Here is a 17,361-nt window from a genome sequence, read left to right on the forward strand (position 1 = left end):
TTTTATTCATTGCATAGTGGAATGTGTTCAGGACAATAAAACATAACAATTATCAATGTAAATCAAAATGAATATCACATGGTGGTCTGGATTTGGAATGATACTCAAAATCAAAGTGGAAAATCAAATTACAGGCTGATTCAAATTCAGTGGAAATGCTTCATGACAAGGAAAAAATGCTCAGTAGTGTGTGTGTCCTCCACGTGCCTGTATGACCTCCCTACAACGCCTGGGCATGCTCCTAATGAGGCAGCGGATGGTCTACTGAGGGATCTCCTCCCAGACCTAGACTAAAGCATCCGGCAACTACTGGACAGTCTGTGGTGCAATGTGACGTTGGGGGATGGAGCGAGACATGATGTCCCAGATGTGCTCAATCGGATTCAGGTCTGGGGAATAGGCGGGCCAGTCCATAGCTTCAATGCCTTCATCTTGCAGGAACTGCTGACACACTCCAGCCACATGAGGTCTGGCATTGTCCTGCATTAGGAGGAACCCAGGGCCAACTGCACCAGAATAGGGTCTCACAAGGGGTCTGAGGATCTCATCTCGGTGCCTAAAAGCAGTCAGGCTACCTCTGGTGAGCACATGGAGGGCTGTGCGGTCCTCCAAAGAAATGCCACCACACACCATTACCGACCCACTGCCAAACCGGTCATGCTGAAGGATGTTACAGGCAGCAGATCGCTCTTCACATGTGCTCAATGTGAACCTGCTTTCATCTGTGAAGAGCACAGGGTGCCAGTGGTGAATTTGCCAATCCTGGTATTCTGTGGCAAATGCCAAGCGTCCTGCACGGTGTTGAGCTGTGAGCACAACCCCCATTTGTGGACGTCAGGCACTCAGACCATCCTCATGGAGTCGGTTTCTAACCGTTTGTGCAGATACATGCACATTTGTGGCCTGCTGGAGGTCATTTTGCAGGGCTCTGGCAGTGCTCCTCCTGTTCCTCCTTGCACAAAGGTGGAGGTAGCGGTCCTGCTGCTGGGTTGTTGCCCTCCTACGGCCCCCTCCACATCTCCTGGTGTACTGGCCTGTCTCCTGGTAGCGCCTCCAGCCTCTGGACACTACGCTGATAGACACAGCAAACCTTCTTGCCACTGCTCGCATTGATCTGCCATCCTGGATGAGCTGCACTACCTGAGCCACTTGTGTGGGTTGTAGAGTCCGTCCCATGCTACCACGAGTGCGAAAGCACAACCAACATTCAAAAGTGACCAAAACATCAGCCAGAAAACATTGGTACTGAGATGTGGTCTGTGGTCCCCACCTGCAGAACCACTCCTTTATTGAGGGTGTCTTGATAATTGCCAATAATTATAGTGGTTTGAAAAAACCACTATATTGTAATCCGAACGCTGCTAACTTATTCTTCCTCTTCTTATTATTATTAAGTTGATTTCCGCAATTAATACAGCCCGAACCGCTACACGCACAAACGCCGTTGAGGTGTCGTTTCGAAGCCAGCGTCCATGAGAGGTGTGCTAAGTATTTTTCGTGTCGATCGGATTTGTAGTTTTTGTGCAATTTGCGTTAGAAATTTTTTTTTCCCGTCATTGGCATGAATTGTCTCAATGCATTTGAATGGGGAAATTTTGCCATAGACAAAACAAGCCCTGAGGCGATTGATATGGCAGTAAAGCTCATTGATATGCGCAGGCAGACCCAGTTACTATGCCAATGCCTACGAACGTCACATGACGCCCCAAGGACAGAGCTTCTGCCACATAATATCAGCTCTTAAAGCGAAACCCACAGCACAAATGCAAATCTAGCTTCATCACATGACACATGCCCCAGAGAGAGAATGTGCGCCAAAGTGGATTTAGAAGCCCAGTGAGCCAAACTGGCTCTTAAAGGGCCGACGCGCCAAAGTGATTCTTAAAGGGCCGGCGCACCGAAATGAGTCTTAAAGGGTCGGCGCGCCAAATCGAAAGCTGAGTGACCCCAGGCTCCAAATCGAAGGCTGAGCCACCCCAGCCTCCAAATCAGAGACTGAGCCACCCTGGCCTCCAAATCGGACGCAGCGTGGCCCCACTCAAAAAATCAGACCCAGAGTGGCCCCGCCCACCAAAACAGACCCAGAGTGGCACAGTCCACCAAATCGGACACTGAGGGGCCCCGCCCACCAAATCGGACCCTGAGGGGCCCCCCACCAAATTGGACCCAGAGTGGCCCCGCCCACCAAATTGGACCCAGAGGGGCCCCAGCCACCAAATCGGACCCTGAGGGGCCCCGACCACAAAATTGGACCCTGAGGGGCCCCGGCCACAAAATCGGACCCTAAGGGGCCCCACCCACCAAACCGGACCCTGAGGGGCCTCAGCCACAAAATCGGACCCTGAGGGGACCCACTCACAAAATCGGACCCTGAGGGGTTCCGACCACAAAATCAGACCCTGAGGGGCCCCACCCACAAAATCGGACCCTGAGGCCAAAGTGGCCCCTGAGAGGCACCTACAGTTAAAACGGATCCTGAGTTGAAAGTCTTGCAGGGGCAGCAGGCAAGTCTCTCTTAAAGGGGCAGCCCGGGCACCATTTCAAACCACTATCTGTACTTCCTTCAGGAAATACACATCTAGTTTCCATTTGTTGTCTCTTCCATTTGCACAACAGCATGTGAAATTGATTGTCAATCAGTGTTGCTTCCTAAGTGGACTGTTTGATTTCACAGAAGTTTGATTTACTTGGAGTTATATTCTGTTGTTTAAGTGTTCCCATTATTTTTTTGAGCAGTGTATATTATTCCAGTATGCTCCTTTTGTGATTATGTGCTGATTTTACTCTAAGATCTATTAATAAAAATGTACTTTGTGGGACAAGCCCTTTAAGTTTGTTTCCTTATGAAAAGTTTCATTATATTTGCTGATAAGGAAAAACTTCACCAATTGTAGACTTTTATTTAATAAATATCAAGGTTGGCCCGAGACATGGTCCAAGTTTTTAATTTTGAGTTTGCCATACTGTAAGCTGAGTGCTTTGTCTAGCTATTAAGAGATGAATTGCCATCCAACAGTTCCTTTATCTACTTATCTGTTATAGGGTCACTGTGGTTTCTAGCCCATTTTTTAAAAAATTGTGTGTGTATATTGTAGGATTTCTACTCGCTAGGTTGTGTTTGATGTAGGCACAGTAAGCAGTTTCAGTAAAATGTCCAGGCAGGTTTATTAAAAACTTCATAAACCGCTCAGGATAACCAAGCAAACAGCCTTTTCCAGCACATAGTGAAAACATAAAGTAAATAGTCCATATATTAGTGTGGGTTTGCCAGCTCGGATTAGTGTCCATCTCTATAGACCTTAGTAGAGTTGAAGAAAAAGGTAGCACACACCAGCATAAGTGCCATATGGGGTATTTATAATCATATATACAGTGTAGCAAAATATTACCCCATAACATTCATAATACTGTGGACTGTAAAGAGACCAATTGTCAAACTGACAAAAGATGGGGGGGGGAGGCAAAAAACTTTCCAAACGACAATGTAGGTCAAAATATAAAACTGCTTTATTAGACACAGTGCAAGGGACAATACAATATATAAAAATATAGCTGATAACTTGTCATATAGATATAAAGGCACCGTAGTCCACACATGCTGCAACAATATATCCCATATAGGGAAAATATGAAAAGTGAAACCACCATTCAATATAATATATGGGAACATAACCTGCTCAGAGAAGTGGTAACACATAAAAGGACACTGCAGATGACCATATTGTGAACAATAAAATGAGGCCTATATTACCTATATATACTTGTGCACGCAGACAAGTAGGAAGACCTGGTGTCCACCCAGATATAAAAAATAGCTGATAGCTTATCATATAAATATAAAGGCACCGTAGTCCACACATGCTGCAACATTATATCCCATATATGGAAAACATGAAAATTGAAACCACCATTCAATATAATGTATGGGAACATAACCTGCTCAGAGAAGTGGTAACACATAAAGGGACACTGCAGATGACCATATTGTAAAAGGTAAATGAATCCTACATTACCTAGTATGTGCTAGTGCACGCAGACAAGTGGGGAGACCCGGTGCCCGCCCCTAAGCGCGTTTCGGCAACCTTCGTCAGGGGGCGCTATGACACAATGATAATAGAGACTATAAATAATGCAGAGACCAGAAGAGCAATTAGGTGTGCTAACCGGAAGTTAATCAGCGCTGCCGGGGTAACCAGAGATCCCTCCCCCCGCACAGCAAATGCCTGGCTGTGACGCCCGGATGATGCGGGGCCCCACATGACCGGACGCCCATAGCCGACATGCGCCAGCCAGGAGGAGGAATCAACTGGTCGCACTGAACAGGGCTAACCGCGCATGCGCGTGATGTCACCTACATGTATGGACGCCATATTAACTAAGGGCATCAGTGCCCTAAATAAATGCGAAGCACTGGCGGCAATAGAAAATATCGATGTCATTCAAATACCTGCACTAAGCAGAGTAACTGATGCCTTATACCGAGGAGACATAGTCTCTAAATAATACAAAGAACTTACAAAAGGCATCACATGCGCAAAGAGATTGATAAGAACCTAGATGACATTTAACTCAATAGAGTAGAGCTACAGGTAGAAAGAGATGCTGAAAGCCTCTGTGGGAGATATATATGTATATACAACATAGATCATCAATATTAGAAACTACTGGCACACACCCACAGTAAAGGGATAACGATTGCAATAAATAAAGTAATTACAAGGACAAAATACATGTTGACTAGTAACATTACTCATGTCACACAATAAATGGAGAAAGTGTACATAGCATCAATTGTAATGATATGAAGACAGACAGAATCAATTGTTGCATGTGTAGATGGAAGCATAGGCACAATTCTCAAATAACATCAAGAGGTGCATACTACCCCATTAATCCAAAAAGGTAAATAAATATAATATACAAAAGGAAATATAAATCTCCAATTATGACATGACATGGCTAGTTAAATGATAGCCACCCATATCATTCTATACAACAAGTCCAGTAAATATGTATCGAGTCATAACAGTACAAAGAGATTACAGATGTACGGACTGCTATAGAACAATTCCACAATATCAAATTCATATATATGCCACAACATCATTTGAATGACACACAAGTCCATGACTCTAAGAAAAAACGACAGGTCCAGAACCTCTTCATCTGTGGGCCTACGAACACTCCGGACTCCACAAAAACTCACATAGACGAATACTAAAAGAAAAAAAGAAAAACATGTTAAAAAATATATGACAAGGGAACAGCTATGAATATGGAAACCACAGTATAGATTCCTACTCCACAAATGGGGCGAAGCTCAAATTTTCATTTAACCCATGGGGGTGCACAGTATTAAGAGTCCAGATCCATCTGGATTCGAGGCGCGCTAGCCTAGAAGACAACTTGCCACCCCTAATACCAGCGTCAATCATATCAATGCCTCTGAATCGAATCAACTTACTATCACTGTTATGGAATAGCTTGAAGTGTCGTGGAATTGTCTTCAACGTGGATGCGTCTGTGTGGTCCACAGCCGCCTCAATACTTAAGACGTGTTCTCGCACACGCACCTTAAATTGGCGAGACGTCAGTCCTACATAGATGAGTTTGCAGGGACATGTGTCATAATATACCACATAACGGGTCTCACAACTGATAGTTTTTTTAATCCGGTAGACCCTACCATTAGAACCCGCAAAGGAAGTTGCCCGATCTATACTCGGGCAGGCGACGCAGTGGCCACAAGCACGACATCCGCGTCGATTGGATCCGAGATCCAAAAACGTAGTTCTTGATTCATCCACATACAAGCTATGAGTTAGATGATCTTTTAAATTTTTAGTTCTCCTAAAGGAGATAGCTGGTTTCTCCGGTATTATTTTTGACATAATCGGATCCACTTGCAAAATATGCCATGATTTTTGAAGGGCCTTACGTACGCTGTCGGCTTTTGAATTATAGTCGGTCACAAATCTAATCTGCTGAGACTTCGCCGACGAAGCTCCCTGTCTATTGTCATATAGAAGAGAAGAACGAGAACTAAATTTAGCTCTGTTATATGCCCGCTTAAGGGAACGCCGACTATATCCTCGACTGAGAAATCTATCAGTAAGTGCACTTGCCTGTTTCTCGAAGTCAGAGTCCGACGAACAAATTCGTCATAAGCGAAGAAATTGGCCCACTGGGACTGCTTTGATGACATTTGGGGGATGACATGACGTGGCATACAGCAAAGAATTAGTAGCTGTAGATTTACGGAATATATCTGTTTGTAACATGCCCGTCATGTCCCTCTTCACAAGAACATCAAGGAATCTTATTCGGGTCCCATGAGTAAGTTAGTCGAATATTCAGATCATTCTTATTCAAATCGAGTAATAAAGAAATCAAATCCACTTGTGAACCCTGCCAGATTAAAAAAATGTCATCAATGAAACGGGTCCATAGTAGGACCCGGTCCATTGACGACTGGCGATCTGACAGGAGGAGATCCTTCTCCCACAGCCCCAGGAACAGGTTGGCATATGAGGGTGCAAAGGACGCCCTCATAGCTGTCCCTTGGAGCTGCAGGAAGAAGGACCCCTGAAAAACAAAAAAATTGTGTGTTAACGAAAATTCTAACAATTCCAAAATAAGCTCACCAAGGTGCGGGGACAAACGGGATTGTTCCAAAAAGAAACGTACAGCCCTCAGCCCATCTTGGTGTCTTATGCTTGTGTAAAGCGACTCGACATCGGCCGTCGCCAATATCATGTCACCATCAAGACACAGACCATCAACTTTCTTAAGGAGTTCCCCAGTGTTTTTGAGGAAAGAGGCAAGGTCTCAACAAGAGGTTGAAGATGAAAGTCAATCCAATGATTGACATTTTCCAGGATGTTACCCCTACCAGAGATGATTGGTCTACCTGGTGGCACCTTAGCATCCTTATGGATTTTAGGGAGGCGGTAAAGGGTCAAGACTCTCGGTTCAGAAACTCTCAATGCATCAGCCAAGTCCTTGGTGATGACATTTGCTTCCACTGACAAAGTCAAGATGTCATCCAATTGAGAACTGAAGGCGGACAAGGGGTTAAACGTCAACTTCTTATAGCACATGGTATTGTGCAGCTGTATATAGGCTTCTTTTACATACATGGCTTTAGACCAGATAACAACATTGCCCCCCTTGTCCGCTGGTTTCAGTTCAATGTCATGGAGATCTTTTAAATAGCGAAGTCTCGACCTTTCCTCTCTACTCAGATTATAGCTACAAAAATGTTTAGAAATCCCAAGGAGATCTTGGGTAACCACCTGTACAAACATGTCGATGCTAGCACATGTCGATAGCGGGGGGGAACTTCCTGGAATGAGGCCGGATCGTGGGCGGTATCTTACCTCCCTTATGCAAGATGCCACTGGAAAGCTCCTCAAGTGTCCTCACCGCATCTTGTTCTTCCTCTGTAGGGAAGAGATCATGTAATTGATTATCAAAAAAATGCCGCTTGAATAATAATGATCTGGCAAACAAGTGTAGATCCTTAATTACAGTTAAAGAATCAAAACCAGCTGTGGGTGAAAAAGACAAACCACAACTTAGCAGTGAGATATCAGCAACTGAAAGGGTATGCTCACTTAAATTAATCACCTTATTGTCCTTGTTTGGGCGGTCTGGTGAATGAGAAAACAGTCTTTTATATGGATGATAGTTATTAGAGTTGAGCGACTTTTGTTTTTTTAGGGTCGAGTTTCGTTTCGTGAAACCCGACTTTTCCAAAAGTCGGGTCGAGCAAGATCGTCCGATTATAGGGAAAAGTCGGGGTCGTCCCGAAACACGAAACCCAATGTAAGTCAATGGGGAATAAAAGTCGGCAGTGAGAGGACAGGAAACACACCTACAGTGCCCATTTGAATGCCAAAAGCATCAATTCTTCTTACTTAAGCTTGTCAACCTTAATTAACTTCATAATACAAGTTACGCACTGAAAAATGGGGGTTATTTGGCTAAAGTTGTGGGGGGGTAGGGCTGGCTCCAGGTTTTCATGTGCCCTGGGCGAAAGAGCGCCCCTTTAACACATACCACAACTCATCATGCTCCGATACGGCAGAGAAATAGCGGTATAGTACAATGAAAAATACTTCACTTTTTACATCTCATGACGAGGCCCATCTATTTCTCCATACAGAATCATTGGTCCCATCTAATGTTTGAAACAGTATATGATGAGCTCCACATAATGCTACAGTATATGTTGGTCCCCATGGATGAAGCTCCACTGTCTTATGGGCCCAAATAATGCTCCAAACATAATGGGCCCCATTTCTAATGCTCTAGTGTATAATGGGCCCTGTAAATGCTGCTCCAGTGTCTGATGTCCACCTTTGGAATGTTCCAGTGAATGGTGGGCCCCATCTATCATTCTCCAGAGTATAGTGCTCCCCAAAAATTGCTGTCCCAACATTGAAAACAATCAAATAAGTCTCCTCGCTAGGGAATCCCTGTACTAGTCTGGACTCCTCGTCGTCCCCATCTTCCATCTCACTGCACAGTATTTCAACCTTGCAAGTGCTGTGATCCTGAGCAAGCAGGGGGGGCCCACTCGTTGGCGACGGCACTGGCACAGGGCCCCTGATAGTACGGTGGTGTGTCTGATGGCGGGTGGGCCGAACCTGCACTTTCATCTGCAGCTTCCTCTTTGTCACCGTGTAAGATGGAACTGTATATGGGAAGGGTAACCTGAGTTTCATCAGGGTCAGATTCAGGCCGTGTAGCGTGCGAGGGGAATGTAGCGGTCTGGGTCAATGTACCAGCAGATTCATCGAGCAGTGGCTGGGCATCAGTGCACTTGTGTCGCCCCCAGGAGTACGGTCGCCACAGTGGCATTACCTTCCTCCTAGGGAGTGTGATGTCATGCTTGGGAGCAACGAAGGATCTCTCTAGCAGGTTAACTGATTGGGCGGCGTTATTCCCACGAGTCATGACCCTCCAAACAGCGTTCATGAAGGCAAAGTGTTTGTTTTACGTGGGCAGTATGGTTGCAAAGCTGAACCTTAAAGGAATGTCCAGAAGGGCACCACCAGGAGTGGAGCCTACGGCGTAATTTGACTCAACACGGGCAACCTCAACCATGCCAGCTACAGAACAGATGCACACATTGCAAGCTTAATTCCGTTAACGAACGAGACTCCGTCCGGCTTACTAGAGGGACATGTGAGGCTCTGGCACATGAGATTGGCCAATAACTGGTGTGTCATGCCCTTACATGTCCGTGGCTGCATGTGCGCTACACTGAAAAGGCCAGCGTTTGTCGCTTACAGGTGCAGATAACCCGCTGAACAACATTAGTGATGGGGATCTGTGATTACAATTATTACCCGCGAACGATGATTTCCCAGTAAGTGCAGGTCAACCGCAGTTCCGGAATTAGGCCTAACCGTCATTCCTGAAAAAATTAAAAACTTACGTGTGCAAACCACAGGTGCTGTAGCTTGCTTAACAGCTCGCCAGCCGTTCTCACGCCCAGTATGGATTACACGTGATTGCACAAAGGTGAGAAAGGGTACCGTTTCCCCGGATAACATGTATGGATAGCATATTGTACACATTCAAAATATATGTCTATACATCAGGAGGCAGGCTCAGACGGTGTTAGGCCCAGTATGGATTGCACGTGATTGCACAAAGGTTAGAAAGGGTACCGTATCCCCAGATAACATGTATGGATAGCGTACACATTCAAAATATATGTCTATACATCAGGAGGCAGGCTCAGACGGTGTTAGGCCCAGTATGGATTGCACGTGATTGCACAAAGGTTAGAAAGGGTACCGTATCCCCAGATAACATGTATGGATAGCGTACACATTCAAAATATATGTCTATACATCAGGAGGCAGGCTCAGACGGTGTTAGGCCCAGTATGGCTTGCACGTGATTGCACAAAGGTTAGAAAGGGTACCGTATCCCCAGATAACATGTATGGATAGCGTACACATTCAAAATATATATCTATACATCAGGAGGCAGGCTCAGACGGTATTAGGCCCAGTATGGCTTGCACGTGATTGCACAAAGGTTAGAAAGGGTACCGTATCCTGAGATAACATGTATGGATAGCGTACACATTCAAAATATATGTCTATACATCAGGAGGCAGGCTCAGACGGTGTCAGGCACAGTATGGATTTGACGGCCCAGATTACACAGCGGAGGAGCAGGGAGAGGTAAAGATTGCAAATGCTGGGGCCCTGCCCAAGCAAGGGGGGCCCACTCGTGGGCGTCGGTACTGGCACTGGGCCCCTCATAGTACAGCGGTGTGTCTGACGGCGGGTGTGCACCACCACCGTCAGAGACACTTGATTGCACTATGAGGGACCCTGTGCCAGTGCCCGCTCCCAAGAGTCGGCCTACCCACCTGTCCAGGGCAACGGCACTCGCACGGTGTCGTGCGCTAGGTGGTGACCCCGGCCATGGGGGGGGAGGCAGCACAGTTAGGGAGTTTTAGAAAGTGGCATATGTTGATGTTGGACATTCAGCTGATGCAAAAGGCGAAATAGGTGAAGTCCCAGGAAGAGGTGGACCAAAGCAAGCCATTTTTCTGTCACCCTATGTGTCATCAGGGGAAGGTGGGACAAAATCCTTGGAAACCCATGCATGGTTCATTTTAATGAAGGTTAGATCATCCACATTTTGGGTTGACAGACGGGTCCTTTTTTCTGTCAGGATTGATCCAGCTGCACTGAAGACTTTCCGATAGCACACTTGCAGCTGGGCAAGCGAGCTCCTGTAAGGCATATTGGGCCAATTCAGGCCAGGTGTCCAGTTTAGCGGCCCAATAGTCAAAGGGGAATGACCTGTGTGGGAGAACATCGATATGGGAGGAAAAGTAGTTTGTAACCATAGTTGACAACTGCTGTCTCCTGTCACTTTCCATCGATGCAGTATTACCAGTTGTGTGAGCGGTATTTGAAAAATCAGTCCACAACATTGTCATGAAACCCCTGTCTCCAACGCCACTTCTGCTGTGTGCACCACGAACACCTCTGCCAAGCTGCCCCCGGCCCGTACGGCTCGTGTGAGAACCATCACCGGTGCTGTGTGCTGGGAATGCCTCAAGCAACCGATTTACCAGAGTTGCTTGTTTATTAGCCAATATTAGGTCAAGGTTCTCCTGTGGCATGATGTTTTGTAATTTGCCTTTATAGCGTGGATCCAGGATGCTGGCCAACCAGTAGTCGTCATCGTTCATCATTTTGGCAATGCGGGGGTCCCTTTTTAGGATTTGCAAGGCATAATCTGACATGTGGGCCAATGTTCCCGGTGTCAATGATGCACTGCGAGTGCTGGTTGGAGGAGCACTTTCTGGCAAATCCACATCCCTCCAGTCACGCACAAACCCTGTACCAGACCTTGCCACGCCAACATTTTCACTTGCCCCATGAGATGCATCCTCCTCCCCTAAGTAATCATCCCCATCATCATCCTCCTCCTCCTCTTCTTCCTCCACCTCATCCAGGAGAGGTCCCTGAGCAGACAATGGCTGAATGTCATCAAGTATTCCCTCCACCTCTTCCTCCTCATCAACATTGGCTGCAGACGCCTGCTCCTTAAGGTGCGTCAAAGTTTGCATGAGCAGACGCATAAGTGGGATGCTCATGCTTAGGATGGCGTCGTCTGCGCTTACCAGCCGTGTGCATTCCTCAAAACACTGAAGGACTTTACAGAGGTCTTTCAGCTTCGACCACTGCACACCTGTCAACTCCATGTCTGCTCTCAAAGTGCCTGGTCGTGTATCCTCCCACAAATGCATTATGGCCTGCCTCTGCTCGCACAGCCGCTCCACCATGTGCAGGGTGGAGTTCCACCTTGTTGCAATGTCGATAATGAGGCGGTGGTTGGGAAGGTGGAGCAATCGCTGCAGCTTCTGCATACGAACGGAGTGTACAGGCGACCGGCGGATGTGCGCGCACAGTCTTCGCACCTTCTGGAGCAGGGCTGTTAACTCCGGATAATTTTTGAGTAAGCACTGCACCACCAGGTTCAAGGTGTGAGCCAAGCAAGGTATGTGGCTGAGTTTTGAAAGGGCTATGGCTGCCACAAAATTACGGCCGTTATCACTAACTACCTTGCCTGCCTCAAGATGTACACTGCCCAGCCATGACTCAGTTTGTCACTTCAAGTACTCGGCCAGTACCTCGGCGGTGTGTCTGTTGCCCAAACACATCATCTGCAACACAGCCTGCTGACGCTTTCCACTAGCTGCTCGATAGGGGGACACCTCGTGTGCAACAGTGGCAGCTGCAGATGGAGTGCTCGTACGACTGCGCACTGTGGACGAGCTTTCACTTCTGGAGGAGGAGGAGGAGGAGGGTCGAACGCCTACAGCCAACTGTTTCCTATACCGTGGGCTAGGCAGCACTGTCCCACCACCGCTGTCCCCTGTGGACCCTGCATCCACCACATTAACCCAGTGCGCAGTGATGGACACGTAACGGCCCTGGCCATGCCGACTGGACCATGCATCAGTTGTGAGGTGCACCTTTCCGCTCACTGACTGCTTGGGTGCATGGACAATGCGGTCTTTCACATGATGGTGGAGGGCTGGGATGGCTTTGCGAGAGAAGAAGTGGCAACTGGGTAGGTCATAGCGTGGTACTGCATAGGCCATGAGTTCGCGGAAAGCTGCGCTTTCCACCAACCGAAAGGGCATCATCTCAAACGAGATTAGTTTGGCAATGTGGGCGTTCAAACCCAGTGTACGTGGATGAGAGACTGAGTACTTTCTTGACCTACTCATAGTGTCTGGGAGGGTGAGCTGGACTTGAGAGCTGCATATGGTGGAAGTAGCGGTGGACAGGGCGGACTGAGAGAGGGTTGATGATGGTGATGGAGTTGTTGTTCTTTCTGATGGCCTAGAATCAGTCTTTCGTTGATATAACAGTGGGATTCCCTGACTGCTGTGGTATTGCAACGACACCTCAACATTTGCTGCTGTGCTAACCGGTGGGCTTACAGTGGGGGAAACAATATAGCGTTGCTGACTACCTTCGTTGTGATCAGTTGCACATGTGGCACTTGAGGTTTGGTGTTGTGTCCACGCTTGCAAGTGCATGCTGGTTAAATGTCTAAGCATGCAACTGGTATTCAAATTTTTCAGATTTTTCCCTCGGCTAAAGGTCTTTGCGCACTTCTTACAGATAACCTTGGCCTGATCATGAGGATTTTGTTCAAAAAAGTGCCACACTGCACTTTTCCTACTTTGGCAGACATTTTGCGGCCTAGCACGCTGTGATCTTTTGACCCTCTGGACAAGCTGTCCAGCAACTCTTTTGATTTTTGGAATCTGTCTTTGGAGTGCTCCAGGCCTGCCAGATAACAGCTGTTGCGATGTCGATGTCTGCTGTGGATGCTCCTCATCTGAGCTATTGGAAGCAGCACCCTCTTCCCCCAATGGATGCCAATCTGGGTCAACAACTGGGTCATCCATCACCTCCTCTTCTATGTCATGTGCACCTTCCTCTGTGTCACCGTGTATGGTGGTATAGTGTGCGGGAAGGGGCACCTGAGTCTCATCAGGGTCAGAATCTGGCTCTGTACACTGCGAGGACAATGTAGTGCTCTGAGTGAATTTACCAGCAGAATCATCCATCAGCGGCTGTGCATCAGTGCACTCCATGTCAGATTCATCTTGGCCTGGGTAATTCACCATTTCACTTGATAATCCAGGCATGGTATGTGAAACCAGCTCCATGGAGTAATCAGTAGTATGGCCTGCGTCATCCTTCAATCTTGGTTGGGGTGAAGGACACAAGGAAAGGTGTGGTTCATGAACATGAGCCTCCAATGACGACTCAGTGCTTTTACTTTTTACAACTGAAGAAGAGGAGGCGATAGAGCTGGAGGCTGAGTCAGCAATGTAAGACAAAACTTTTTCCTGATGCTCTGGCTTTAAAAGCGGTTTGCCAACTCCTAGAAAACTAAGCGTTCGAGGCCTTATGTAGCCAGACGATGACGCAGGCTCAACACCTCCTGCATTCGGTCCTATTTTGCTCTTGCCACTACCATCAGATCCACCACCAACACGATCATTACCAGCTGCCAACCCCCGCCCAATTCCACGGCCTCTTCCACCAGCCTTCCTCATTTTTGGTAGAAATGTAGACAAAATCCAACAAACTATATAGTAATGTAAAACAAGGTACAAGGTGTCTATAGGACAGGGGAGATTTTGAATTTCTGCAGACACTTGTGGACACTGGACACTTTTGGATTGTGTGAGGCCCACTGAGTATCTGAGCGCTCTGTCACAGGCTCGATGGCAGAGCTGTGACCAAAGTGACTAGGGGATAAGGGAGATTTTTAATTTCTGCACACACTTGTGGACACTGGACACTTATGGATTGTGTGAGGCCCACTGAGTATCTGAGCGCTCTGTCACAGGCTCGATGGCAGAGCTGTGACCAAAGTGACTAGAGGATAAGGGAGATTTTTAATTTCTGCACACACTTGTGGACACTGGACACTTATGGATTGTGTGAGGCCCACTGAGTATCTGAGCGCTCTGTCACAGGCTCGATGGCAGAGCTGTGACCAAAGTGACTAGAGGATAAGGGAGATTTTTAATTTCTGCACACACTTGTGGACACTGGACACTTATGGATTGTGTGAGGCCCACTGAGTATCTGAGCGCTCTGTCACAGGCTCGATGGCAGAGCTGTGACCAAAGTGACTAGAGGATAAGGGAGATTTTTAATTTCTGCACACACTTGTGGACACTGGACACTTATGGATTGTGTGAGGCCCACTGAGTATCTGAGCGCTCTGTCACAGGCTCGATGGCAGAGCTGTGACCAAAGTGACTAGAGGATAAGGGAGATTTTTAATTTCTGCACACACTTGTGGACACTGGACACTTATGGATTGTGTGAGGCCCACTGAGTATCTGAGCGCTCTGTCACAGGCTCGATGGCAGAGCTGTGACCAAAGTGACTAGAGGATAAGGGAGATTTTTAATTTCTGCACACACTTGTGGACACTGGACACTTATGGATTGTGTGAGGCCCACTGAGTATCTGAGCGCTCTGTCACAGGCTCGATGGCAGAGCTGTGACCAAAGTGACTAGAGGATAAGGCCTCTTTCACACATCAGGTTTTCGCCGTCAGGCGCGATCCGGCGCTTTTGACAGAAACCGGATCAGGCGAAATGCAATGCCGGATCCGGTTTCCCCCCCATTGACTTGCATTTGCGTCGTATCGCGCCGGATGGCCATGCGTTTCATCCGGTTTTCGCCGGATCCGGCAATGTGTCGCAATGTGTCGCGATCCGGCGTCTGGAAAAAACGTCTACTGTAACGTTTTTTGTCTCCGGCGAAAAAGCCGTACCCGCCGGATCCGGCGCGTCCGGCTTTTTCACACAATGAAAGCCTATGAGCGCCGCAATGCGCCGGATCCGGTTTTTTGGTCTGAGCATGCTCAGTAGCTCTGCCCACAAGACATATATAAAAGCAAGACAGTGGGACCCACAGCCACACCCAACATGCCACCCAAGAAAGCAACCAAGCGAAGCAGGAGAAGGCAGGAGACCACTGCAGCACCATCAGCACCACCACCACCCCAAATGGAGCAGCAAATAGAACATGCTGAGGAGGGGAGGCCAGCAGCAGATGAGAGACGGTAATTATCAAATCCCCCATTCCTCCAAACTAGGGCCATGGAATATCAAGATATTCATTGGCCCTTTGTTTCTCTTTATTCAACAGCCGCCAAAGAGATGCAGCAGCAGCAGCAGAAATGGCATCACTGGCAGCAGCAATACCCACAGCCATGGAGTCTGGCCATCAACAGGACAGCACATCTTCTTCTGGGAGCCCTCCCTCGCATCGTCAGCGTTTGACGGTAAGTTTTTATTTCCAAAATCCATCATCTCTGTAATATATGTCTATTCATTGCCTTTTATTTCAAAACAGGAATCACAAGATGAAGAGGAGCTCCCAGAAGAAGAAGGAAGGGGTGGACAGACACCTGGAGTGGGCTCACAATTGGTGAGTTTTTTGCATCAAACGCAGAAACACAACATCACACTACACACAACACATAGAAAACAATGTTCTGCAGACCACACACAGCAAACAAATGCCTACATCCAAAGACATAACATTTTTTGTTTTCTTCTCTAGTCTTCCCAATCTGGTGCTCGGCCAAGAGGTCCTCGCAGTGCCTCCCAGGGTCGTCGGCGACAGCAACGCGGCGGTCACCAGCGTGTAAGTATAAATATTTTTGCTTTTTTTTTGCACTTTTTATTTCATTTCTTTTGTGGAGGCTAATTATGTTATTTTTGTCTTTTTCTTTAACAGCCTTCACAGCGTGCTCCCGACTCTGATGGTGAGGATGGAGGACTCGATGTGGACCACCTCATCGATCTCGTCAGAGAAAGGGAGCCGCTCTGGAATATGGCTGACCGCCGCCACGCTGACCTTATCGTTACCCGACGACTCTGGGAGGAAATCTGTTCTCTCCTTGTGGGCCGCTGGGAGGACCTCGAAGCTCGGGCCCAGATTAAAGAGCGTAAGTATATACAGTACCGGTTGCTTGATGTAAACCAGTGTTTCCCGAACTCCAGTCCTCGTGGTCCCCACGGATCATGTGTTCAGGATTTCTATTTACTATGGAAATCCTGAAAACATGACCCCTGGGGACCATGAGGACTGGAGTTTGTGAAACACTGATGTTGTATACTAACCACTCCTTTCTCGTTTCAGGGAACAGAATTGTGAATCGGTGGCGGTCTGTGAGGGATCGTTTCAAGAAGGAGTTCAATAAAGAGATGCGGGCCCCGAGTGGATCTGGAGGACGCAGGAGCAAGTACAAGTACGCAGAAGCCCTGTCGTTCCTCCGGGAAACAATGCTCACCAGAAGGTAAATATTACACACCACATGTGAAAAAAATGTTAGATGTAACTTTTTTTTTTCAGCCAGGGCCATACCATGTCAGTATTTTAATTGTTTTTTTTTCTCTTTATTCCACAGCACGGTGAGCAGCACTCGGGAGCCTGCACGATTGGACCCTTCTGAGGCGATCCCTGAGGAGACCGGCACCGAGGGACACTTCGACCGCCCCAGTACATCTGCACCTTCCCAGCCTTCCCACACATTCGACCCATCTGTCCCATCCACCAGCACAGGAGCATCGTGGCCGCCTACATTACATGAAGCTGCTGGTGAGGAGATCGATTTCCCTTTACCCCACCCTTCTGCCCCTGCCACCTCTAGTACACCTGCGGGTACTGGGCGGCTGCGGCAGAGGGGTCAGGAAAAGAGTTATGCGCAAGAGTTCTTGCATCTGAATGCATCTTTCCAGAACTGTCTCAAAGTCTTGTCAGA

The 17,361-nt window shown here is 47.5% G+C and overlaps 1 long non-coding RNA gene across 1 annotated transcript in view; it reads right to left on the reverse strand.

The window, feature by feature from the left end:
• Nucleotides 1–3,494: 3,494 nt before the first annotated feature.
• Nucleotides 3,495–17,361, reverse strand: part of LOC141059125 (uncharacterized) — a 156,085-nt gene continuing 142,218 nt past the window's right edge. The window contains exons 2-3 of the long non-coding RNA XR_012222387.1: nucleotides 7,380–7,442; nucleotides 3,495–5,217 (exon numbers count right to left, since the gene is read on the reverse strand). This is a non-coding gene — a long non-coding RNA (uncharacterized lncRNA). The remainder of the gene's footprint in view (nucleotides 5,218–7,379; nucleotides 7,443–17,361) is intronic.

The sequence above is a fragment of the Dendrobates tinctorius genome, unplaced genomic scaffold (genome assembly GCF_039654945.1).
Source record: "Dendrobates tinctorius isolate UK_male_01 unplaced genomic scaffold, ASM3965494v1 ptg000223l, whole genome shotgun sequence".
NCBI lineage: Eukaryota > Metazoa > Chordata > Amphibia > Anura > Dendrobatidae > Dendrobates > Dendrobates tinctorius.